Raw genomic sequence first — 10882 nt, forward strand, 5'->3', positions numbered from 1 at the left:
CAGCAGGAAGCCACAGGTGCACTACGCTTCCGAGATGTTGCGATGTGATCGCGCGCAAAAAATCTGGCTGTCATTCGTGTTTTTAGTGTGGCAACTTCTCTGTGTGAACGGGGCCGAAGATGACAAAAAGGGGAAAGTTTCAAACTAAGAGGATGCTCAAAAATGGTAGAAATGCACATTAATACCCCTTTGTTTTCTTTCCGTCCCTCAGGACCTTTGCCTCCCCCCTGCCCCTATTTTGCACTCTTTAGTCTGGCCCTTCCTTCTTCCTTCCACATTTTCAGGGAGACCTATCTCTGTATCCAGTCGTTAGGCAAAAACCCAGTGCCTTTGTGAGTAGTCATTACATCAATCCACTCCTTCATTCAGACATCATGGCCCCTTTCCCTAGATGCACAGGTTGCTAGGCATGCAATTTTCCTCTGAGCTGAGAATGGGGATTGGTAAAATGACTACTTATAGCATAAAGCATAAAGACACTGTACTTAAATACAAGGTATACTAGTCCTATTCCCTTGGGCAATGTATATTGGGAAGGGGCATTTTGAGAGGTTCTCTCCTGTTAGATCGCCGCTAACAAAGACCCGGAGAGTGATTTCAACCAAAGTGATCACCTTTATTGAAGATACGAACAAGCGCTTGAATTCAGTCATAACCAGAACAGATTAACATTGGGAGCTAGGCTCCTTTTAAATGTTCCCAGGCTAATGTAGCCACGCCTATTTACAATTAACAACCAATGAGGTTGTGTAGATAACATTGGTAAAATGACTACTTATAGCATAAAGACACTGTACTTAAAATACAAGGTATACTAGTCATATTCCCTTGGGCAATGTATAGTGGGAAGGGGCATTTTGAGAGGTTCTCTCCTGTTAGATCGCCGCTAACAAAGACCCAGAGAGTGATTCAACCAAAGTGATCAGCTTTATTGAAGATACGAACAAGCGTTTGAATTCAGTCATAACCAGAACAGATTAACATTGGGCGCTAGGCTCCTTTTAAACGTTCCCAGGCTAATGTAGCCACGTGTATTTACAATTAACAACCAATGAGGTTGTGTAGATAACAACCAATGAGAGTCTTTCCCTCTCAGGAACTGGCACAGTTCTGATTGGTTGCCGTTACGGAGTGACCAATAGCGAGTCTGTTCTGAGGAGCCTTCGTCCGGCTTGAAGCTTAACATAGGGAGTGAATGTGGCGATTCAAGTAAGCTATTTTAATACATTACATCTCCCATATGAATGGTTGTAGTAGGTCTTCCTCTAGATAGCTCTCCTGATTAGGGGAAGAGAGAGAAGACAACACAGGCCAAAAGTCAAAGGATGAGACACTGTTAAAGAGGATTCTGAAGAGATCCAAGGGAATTGTTGGGACAAGGTATTTTTGTTAATATTCCTGTGGAGAAACTTACATGGAGAATGTTAAGACAAAATATACAGGCATATTTCCCAGGAATGACATATCAGCAGGACAGTGGATTGTTAGTTCCTGCTCACATATCTCCTCACCAGGATTTTCAGTTCTGATGCAGTATTTTCCAAATTGTCAAATAATGAGAAAGGATTTAATTATCTGTGGGTTTGTTTTTGCCTCAGTGCTAACAATAAATATCAAACACGACTCAAGAAAAGTGGCAGAAGTGGACATTTGATTGATCGAACAGGAAACCCTATCCCATGCTCTTTAGGTATGTGAGTATATGCAAAACAGCTATCCAAGGACTATGAGGAGTAGAAGAAGGGTTAGTGACCCCCCAATCTAAAGGATATTGCTTAACGAGATAATCATTGCTTTGAACTTTCAAGGCTGTTAAATAACCACTGATTTAATTGGTGCTAACTACAAAGTAACCATGTTTAGCATCACAAGCCCAATTTAACTTGGTCCATAATGAACTAGATTTAATGCCCTGTATAGTTTCATCTTGCAATTTCGTGATGAAATCTTTGTTTAAATGGAGAAACAAACACTTCACTACTTGACCTCAACAGATGGCTGAGGAAAGAGAACTGAGTGAGCAAATATGGCTAAGGCTGATGTCCTGTTCTCGTTAAGCACACAATGAAAGTACAACAGCATCAACATTATTTGTCCAGTATTTACAGGTAACACACCTAACAGAGTATTGCCTCAAGAAAAAGTAGATTCTTTGTGTTTTATTCACAATTTGGTCTTTTTTGCTTTAAACTTTACATGCAACTGAGAATATATTTATTGTTTCCTTTGTTCTGGGAGAAATGTTTATACACTGAAGAATGGTCTTGCATGTAACTAAACACTGTGCTCACTAAACACAGAGATCACGACAAAAGTTACCATGGCCACTTTCACCTATTATAAAATCAGTTCAGTTCCAAGGGTAAGACACAGCAGCTTGGGCTGACACATCTAAGGACATCCCCCCCCCCAAGTGTACCCTAAACTGCAGACTTCTAAGAAGAAATTTTGAGCCATCCTCATTCTTGCTACTTCATGTTAAAAATTTTAGAAAACAAGCATCAAATAATGAACAAATTTAAACTGAACTAGAAGACTGAGAAAGTAACTCTAGTAGCTTTGGTTAAAATAGTACTATGAAAATGCAGGGATGAATTCACCCTGTATTTTTTGCTCTTCTTGCCCTATTTCCCTCCTTGTTATAGCTCTCATCCCACATGGCTTTTGGCTGTGAAGGTACTGTGATCCTCCGCCATAGCCCTTCTGATGATCAAAGGGGAACCTACCCCTCCTTTTCCATCAGTGGAAAAGCTGTTTGGGTTCAAACCATAGACTACACAAAACTGATGGCCAGCAATACAGCCAAGCTAAACACAAACAAACCTAACCAAAAACTGATCTTATGTGATTTCAAAATTATTCAAGGCACTCACCTAGAGTTGCCAATCTCCAGGTGGGGTCTGGAGATCTTCCAGAATTACAACTGAGTTCCAAATAACTGAGATAGTTTCCCTGGAGAAAATGGCTGCTTTGGAGGATGGTCTACACAGCCTTAGACTCTGCTGAGGTCCCATTCCCCCCCCCAACCCCAACCCCCCATCTCCAGGAATTTCCCATCCTGAATTTGTCAACCCTACATACAACTGAAATAAAATTCAAAGGGTATAATCTGGAGGAGGGAAAGGTTGGAACACCATGGACAGGCTGTGTGCTTTGTGAATTATCAATATAATCTCAGAAATAGCACAGTCTAAAAATATATCAGCCACCAAACATGTTAGTAAATTATTCCCATTGTGCTCCCCACCCTTGTTTCAAATCACAGTATGATTCCAGTAATATCCTCTGGATTCCCTCTGCCCTTCTAGAAATGTGTTTTTGTGTTTTACTGGAAATGACATATCCCTTATCCTCTGAAATCCAGGCATGCGTGGTTTAAATATTTGTTCCACTACTAGTGATCATTTACAAAAGTTGTCTGAGACACTGACAAGTACTTTACCATTAAAGTATGTGAAGTATGTAATTATTTTCTAGTTCTTTTCTAAAGTATATCATTATTACAACAGTATCACAGATGCTAGAACTGAGGCTTACAGTAGCTTGCCTAAGGCCCATGCAACATCCCCATGGAAGAGAGGGAGAATGAATGACAGTCTCTTTGGTTCAGCCAGCAGAACACATGCACTCTCAAAATACTTGGGGGAAAAGTCAGATGACTAGGCTTATAAATGACAGTGCTGTATTGTTTTGAGAATGAAGTACACAAACTTCTAGAGACAGGTACAATTACACCGACTGTGATCCACTCCTGTCAGTAGCCATGATATGCTCACAAATCCCATGTGCTGAAAGTACTTTTGTCTACTTAAAGGCCATTTCTAATTTACTAAATTGTAGTTCTTTAGTCATCCAGTTTAAGAAAAACAATAAAGGAGACAACTGAATTGTTACTAACCATAGTGTGAATTTGACTTCAAATTCTGTTTACTTTAAGCTGAAGTTTTTTAACCTTGGCCTACGAAGAAGGGAAAGTCAACCCATATTAAAAGCCACATATTAAATTTAGTAGTCAAACTCGGGTTTTCATTAGACTATTTAAGAGGGCTTGGTTTATCCGCAGCAAAACAATCAATAAAACAGACGGCTGGACATAAATGCTCAGATGGACACTATACCATTAGCTCCCCTTTATAAGCAACTCATACCTTTTCCTTTAACCCTCCCACCTTACTTTGCCAATCATCAAATTCTGAGTATAGGAAAGCATTCACTAAAGCACAACAGGCTATCTTACAACTGGCTGTGCTAAGAGGTCGCTACAACAGGTTTCCATACAACGCAAGTGTCTGCCCCTGCAATAAAAAATCTATAAAGGATTTAGGCCATGTGATTTTCCGCTGCCCAAGATTTGCACTAGAACATGAACGATATTTTGGGAATATTTTATCAGGATATTTTATATGTTATCAGAACAGACAACAATAGACTGATTGTACTGCTTGCTGATAAAAGTAACTGGGTAAAGTCACAAATGGCAAACTTTATCGCAAGGGTGATAAAGCTTTCATCAAAACCATCTACTGTTAGTGTGGCTGATGGATCCATTGTTCAATTTTAAATGGTTAACTTGATTCTAACGATTGCTATAAATTTTAAATGAATACTAAGAATTTTTAATGGACATTGTAATTATTGTATTTTTTCTTGACACTGTTCTCGGTGCTGTTTGCTAAGGGAAGAAGAGGAAGACGAAGAGTTCTAGCCAAAGTCTTTCTATCATTATATTATTTGATCCTGTATATAATCTAATCATAATACTGATTGTATGCTAACAATAACTTCAATCAAACAATATGAGTTAACTATTCGCAGGCCTGATTTGTTGTGCACATTTTAATCCTACTTTACAGTCAAAATTGGCTTTCAAAGTAGCTCAGAGAACTAATAACAAAATACAAGCAACATTAAAATTCAGCACACACGTACCAGGGAAATAGGATTTCTCAGCTGAATTGGACCCAGGCACTCTGGAGAGGCATGGCTACTTCAGGCTCTCCCCTGGTGGCGGGAGAGAAGGGGCACTCACTTGGAGCTGGATTCAGCAGTGACAGAGAGAGGTAACCTGGCTGCTTCCTGCCCTCCCTCAGAGAGGAAGACCTCTCTCACTAGCATGCAAGCACTAATAGAAGTACAGAAATGTACTTTTCCCTAATGCCCCCAAGCAGAAAACCGCAGGACTAGGAACTATAAAATGTTTAGAGATGTACTGCCAAGCTTCTAATAATAGTCAAAGCCCCCCGCCCCATTTCAAAGTAAAATAATTTGAAAATATTTTTGAGAATATCCAAGTGAGGCAATGGAAAAAACAGTGTACCTCCGTGCAATCAAACACACTTGGTAAACCTAAGTGCCTTTGACTGGATACAAAATGGTCAAGCGCTTAGTATTTTGAAAAGTATTATCACACTGCTGAAATATTAAATATCCTTACTGAAGTCAGTGGACTTGCATGCTTAAGAATGGGCTTCATGTTCAATGCCATGGCCATTTAAAGGAACCAGCACTTACCTTGCCACAAGGTGGGGGGAAAGATATATATCCAACCGTTGGGCATGAACTTCAAACCTTTCCAGTGCCTAGGATTCCACATCCCATCCCCTACTCCACACACAAGTACTACAGACAGGTCAAATATAATTACACTAGTGGTACTGTTTTGTGGGTTTGGCTGTTGATCTACTGATGACATCCTAAAGACTGCTCTCACCATATACAGCCAAATGCAGCCTGTAACTATGATGTGGCATCTCTGTGACTCATGGGAATGCCAAGTATAAGGGCACACACCTCCCCTTCTTATGTCAACATCTTCTGTTTGAGCACTGCCTCCTTCCACATCACCATCACCAGTTCCTGGAACGAAAGAGGGCTCACCCATGCACACTCAACACCCTCTCTCTTTCCAAATATACCTTCATCTGCAGCTACAAGAGGGTTCATCTGCTTTCAGAGGGTAACCTGCTGCAGCAAAAAAAACAGCAAGAGTCTAGGGACCCCTTAACGTAATACAGAAGTTGCATCCAAAGTGGTGCATTCTAAACCACAACAATTTATGCTAGAATGCAAAAAACATTGCTGGGGTTCAAGAAGTCACTAGAGTCCTGTTTATGTCTGCTTTTAATTTTCCCAGTACCATTCCAGATCAGAGCAATGCTTTGAGAAGAAGCAGATAAAGGTTGTGGGACTGATGGGTGGGAGGTTTTTGTTTTTTTTGTTTTTACCCCTGCCTAATAACAACCAAAGGAGCTGCGGTGGCTCAAGTGGTTAAGACGCTGAACTGCAGGCTGTGAAAGAATTTGACTGGCTTTCGAGCAAGGGAACCTTTACCTTTTTAATAACAACCAATGCCTATCCAAACATCATCTGCTACACACACACGCACACACAAACACATAGGTTATCTGCCCCTGATTCAATGCTTTTGGGAAGCAGGTTTGTTCTTTCCTGTTTCCCAACAGCATCATGGTACATTTATCAACATCCGAGGAGGGGGTCCCTGATTTTTCTGATCTTTCTCAAACCTGTTTTTCTGCAAAGTTTTGGGGAAGACAGCAGGAAAGCCCAGGTACATGCTGTACCAATGTCTATCCAAACATCATCTGCTACACACACACGCACACACAAACACATTGGCCATTCCACATGGGTTATCTGCCCCTGGTTCAATGCTTTTGGGAAGCAGGTTTGTTCTTTCCTGTTTCCCAACAGCATCATGGTACATTTATCAACATCCGAGGAGGGGGTCCCTGATTTTTCTGATCTTTCTCAAACCTGTTTTTCTGCAAAGTTTTGGGGAAGACAGCAGGAAAGCCCAGGTACATGCTGTATGAGTGGGAAAATTTAGTTTCTCCTGCCCAAATGGCAGCCATTTCCCCTGACACTTGTCCCCACAGTGCCATTTCCTCTCCCCAGCATGAGGGGCTTTATTTTAATTTTTAAAAATAGTATTAGAATATTGTTTGATTGATATATCATTGTACCAATATGTGAAACAGGTTCTTTCAGTTTTCAGCTTTAACTCTTTAAAGATGTAAACCTCTAAACCCTTCCCTTGCATTAATATAAGCAGAAAGGCATATCTTCATTACGGAAGGCACTAGAGACTTACTTTTAAAAAAAAAGAAAGTGAAAGCTGGGAATTCAGAGAGCCTGTTATGCCTATGGTCAAAACATTATACCATTATAGCAATATTCTAGCTTGGGATGGAGTAGCCACTAGCAATGTTCCCTCTAAGCTGTGGAGTCCTGTGAGCAAAAATTCTACTTTGTGAGCTACTGGCATTAAAGTTGTGAGCAGGTGATTTGGCTACTGCATAAATTAGTTTGCTCTGGAGCCCTCCTTCCTGAGGGGAGACAAAAATGTGTGAGCTGGAGGCTAAAAAACTGTGAGCTAGCTCAGACTAACTCAGCTTAGAGGGAACACTGGCCACTAGTGGTGGACTGGAACAGAGAAACCTGTCATGTGGAAGTTCCACTGTCCCTGCACTTTATCAGCTGCCACAGCAGCAATGAAGAAACCACGCTAACCTACCTCCCCCTTTTACCACCTTTGTGCAATCCCCACTTTGCCTGTCTAGCAACAACTGGGAGCAATCCTCTCTGACTCTAACGCACTGTCTTGGTTGATCTTGTTTTAAAACTGTCCTCTTCTTGCAGCATCTTTCTCCAGCCTCCCACCTTTCTGTCGTTTGCGACCATGCAGCTGAGGAAGTGAGCTCTAACTCCGTAACGCGGATGAGGGCATGAACTTGGCTAGCCTCTGAAAAGCGCCGCCGGACTCCTATTTTACGGGGAGGGGGCGAGAAGCAGAAGAGGAGTGGAGACAAAGCTCTGAACTTCCAATTCCGTGGCAGCGAAGGGGGAGACTTTGGGCAGCATTTTTTTTTTAAACTCTGAAAAACTAGTCGCTTGAAGGCGCAAGGGCGCCGAGGGGACGGGGAGGCTATTCCCTGTACGGCTTTGTGTGGGAAACAGGATGGATACTGAAGCGGCCAGGACTCTGCATCTGGCCGTCCTAATGGAGGCTCTGCGTCAGACCAAATGCAAGCTTTTTCCCCTCAGGGGGAAGAGAGGGGAGGGGGACCCACGGCCGGTCCGGTTAACCCAGAAGGGATAAGAACCGCCGCGGCGCAGCCGGATAACGCCAAGACGCTCTGCCCGCCCGTCCCGAGGAAGCCCCTCTCACCTGCGCCAGGATACAGCCGCGGAGGGGAAAGGAGCTCGGCGGCGTGAGCGAAGCCGCCTCGATTCTGTCGTCTCCCCCCTCTCCTCTCCTCCTCCTCCCCCCCTCACGGCGGGCGGCAAAGAGCTCCGCTCTGTCGTCGCGGCGGCCAGCAGGACTGGCTGCGACGGGTGGGGCGGCGGCGCCCAGGTAAGAGCCGACCCACAACCCACCGCGCCTGCCTGGCTCACCTGGGCGCTCAGGTAGGCGCCGGTTGGCCTCTCCCTCCCTCCCCGCCTTCCGCCGCTCCAACGGAAGGCAGAAGCCCACGTGCCCAAGGAGGGGGAAAGAGCGACCGCCAGCCACGCACGCCCCTGCTGCCTCCTTCTCTGCTGGCGGCCTGGCTAGGGTCAGGCGGAGGCCTTCGTCGTTCCTGGAAGACCCCTTATGGCGGGCCTTTCCAGGGCTTGGAGGCACTGCAGAGCAACCCTAAGGACCCGTTCTTAGGGATAGGCCCCGTGGAATAGACCTCGGTAGAATTCTGAATAGGCGTACTTAGCATTGCTGACTTTGTCTTTAAGGAGCTGCTCGGGGTGCCAGCCTCCAGGTGGGAGCTGGGGATCCCCCGGAATTTCAACACATCTCCAGGCACCAGAGATCCGTTCCAATGGAGAAAATGGATGCTCTGGAGGGTGGACTGTATGGCATTGTACCCCACCACTGAAGTCCCTGTCCTCCCCCAAACCTCCAGGAGTTTCCCAGTCCCAGCCCAGATGTGACAACCCTAAAATCCCCATCCCCCACTGGTGGCCAGGGAGGACCTGGCAACCCTAGGAGCTGCTCAGGTTGGAGGGGGGAAAGTTGGAGAGTCTTGTGGCATCTTTAAAATGTTTGCAGAGGGTAGGTGTTATGGCTCAGCCATCTGATTTGCATGCAGAAAGTCAGTCCCCTCTGCCTCAAAGGGTCAGATAGTAGTAGGTGATGTGGAACGAACTTTACAGAGGTGACAGTACTGACCTTAGCAGTCTATTTGGCTGCAATCCTAAAAACATCCAGAGAGTGCACCCCATTAAATTAAATTAAATCAAACTTTCAAACCTGTTTAGGATTGCTTCTGTTATAAGGTAGTTTCTTGTGTTAAGAATGCAACATAAGATGAGCACAACTGTATTAATTAATTCAATATTATTCATGTTAATAATGTTATTAATGTTAAAATGGTTAATCTTGTTAATATTGAATTATGGAATTAGTGAATTGGTGCATCGTAAGATGTTGATGTTGGATTTCCAATTGGTTATTTGTGTTGTATTTTATGTTTTGTATTGTGAATGTTGAAAATGTTTTCTTAGTTTGTATGTTGAAAGGTTTTTTAAAATAAAAATCTCTATTTTCCCACTTTGGAACATTGTTCCACTAGCATCCTGTCACACCCAAGAGGCAAGCAGTTGCTCTGGAAGGCCAGCAAATGACAAAGGCTAAGGCCTTTCCTAATGTTGCCTCCTGGCACTTTTTTTTTAAAATCCCCGGAGGGATATTTTTTATTTTGCAAATACTACAAAAGCTACAAAGAAATATTAGGGAAGGGACTACAACTAAGGATAAAGGAAAGCAAACCACACTAAACTAAAACCCCAAGAGGAGGAGATCTTTCCACTGTTAGTAAAATTGTTAGTACACAATATACTTGTAGAGTTCTTGCTTATAACAATTCACTATATGTTATTTTATTAGTTGTTATGAGAGAAATCTCTGATCATCATCTTGTTCTTCGCTTCAAAAGGCCATTTTCCAAGTCCTTCTGCCTTTACTTCGGCTTTCTGTCTCTAAAATCATATACCACTCTGGCGAAAAAGGTCCTGCACCTTTTTCTGCCGCAGAGTCCTCTTCCCTTCCAGAGGTAGCAGAGTCACTAGACTTCGTTTCTCCCTCTTTGGACTCTTCATCTGTCCAGCTGACGACTCAAAAATTCTTTAACTTTAAAAGTGGAGTCTATCTTCGCTCTTCTATCGTTGATCTTAAAGATGACACCATCCGGAACCGCCCATCTGTATGATATCCCATTAGTTTGAAGGAAAGAAATTAAGTCCTTATCCCATTAGTTTGAAGGAAATAAATTAAGTCCTTGTAATTTTTCCTCTTTTGTCTAATTTCAAATGGAATGTCCTTTAAGGTTTTGATGATTACATTTCCCATTTTCAGTGGAGTTGCTGATGTTGCTTTTAAAATGGCATCTCTGGTTTGTCTTCTTGAAAACCTGACCACTATTTCTCCAGGTAGGCTATTTTTTTAATGTAATTGGAGTATGCCCTATAGGCTGTCTCCATTTTGTTTACAAGTTCATCCGCTGTTAAGCCTACTACTGGAGCGATGTTCTCACTAAGCACCCTCTTCAGGTCTTCCCGATCCATTTCAGGAACTCACTGAAACCTGAGAATCATGTTAGCTTTTTCCATTTGTAGCTGCAAAACTCGATTTGTCACACAGTGGCCAAAATCCAGGTGCATCAGGAGGTCCATAATAGTAAACGTGCATACGTCTATTTGTACATGTATTTGTAAGAAAGAGCCACTGTGCTTTCATAAAATGGCGAACAATAGCCAGAAAAAATGTGGGGTTTCAATCAATGCTCCCTCTAAGCTGTGGAGTCTAGTGAGCAAAAATTCTACATTGTAAGCTACTGGCATTAAAGTTGTGATCCAGTGATTTGGCTATGGC

Source organism: Gekko japonicus, unplaced genomic scaffold, assembly GCF_001447785.1.
Source record: "Gekko japonicus isolate JY-2015 unplaced genomic scaffold, Gekko_japonicus_V1.1 scaffold445, whole genome shotgun sequence".
Classification (NCBI taxonomy): Eukaryota; Metazoa; Chordata; class Lepidosauria; order Squamata; family Gekkonidae; genus Gekko; species Gekko japonicus.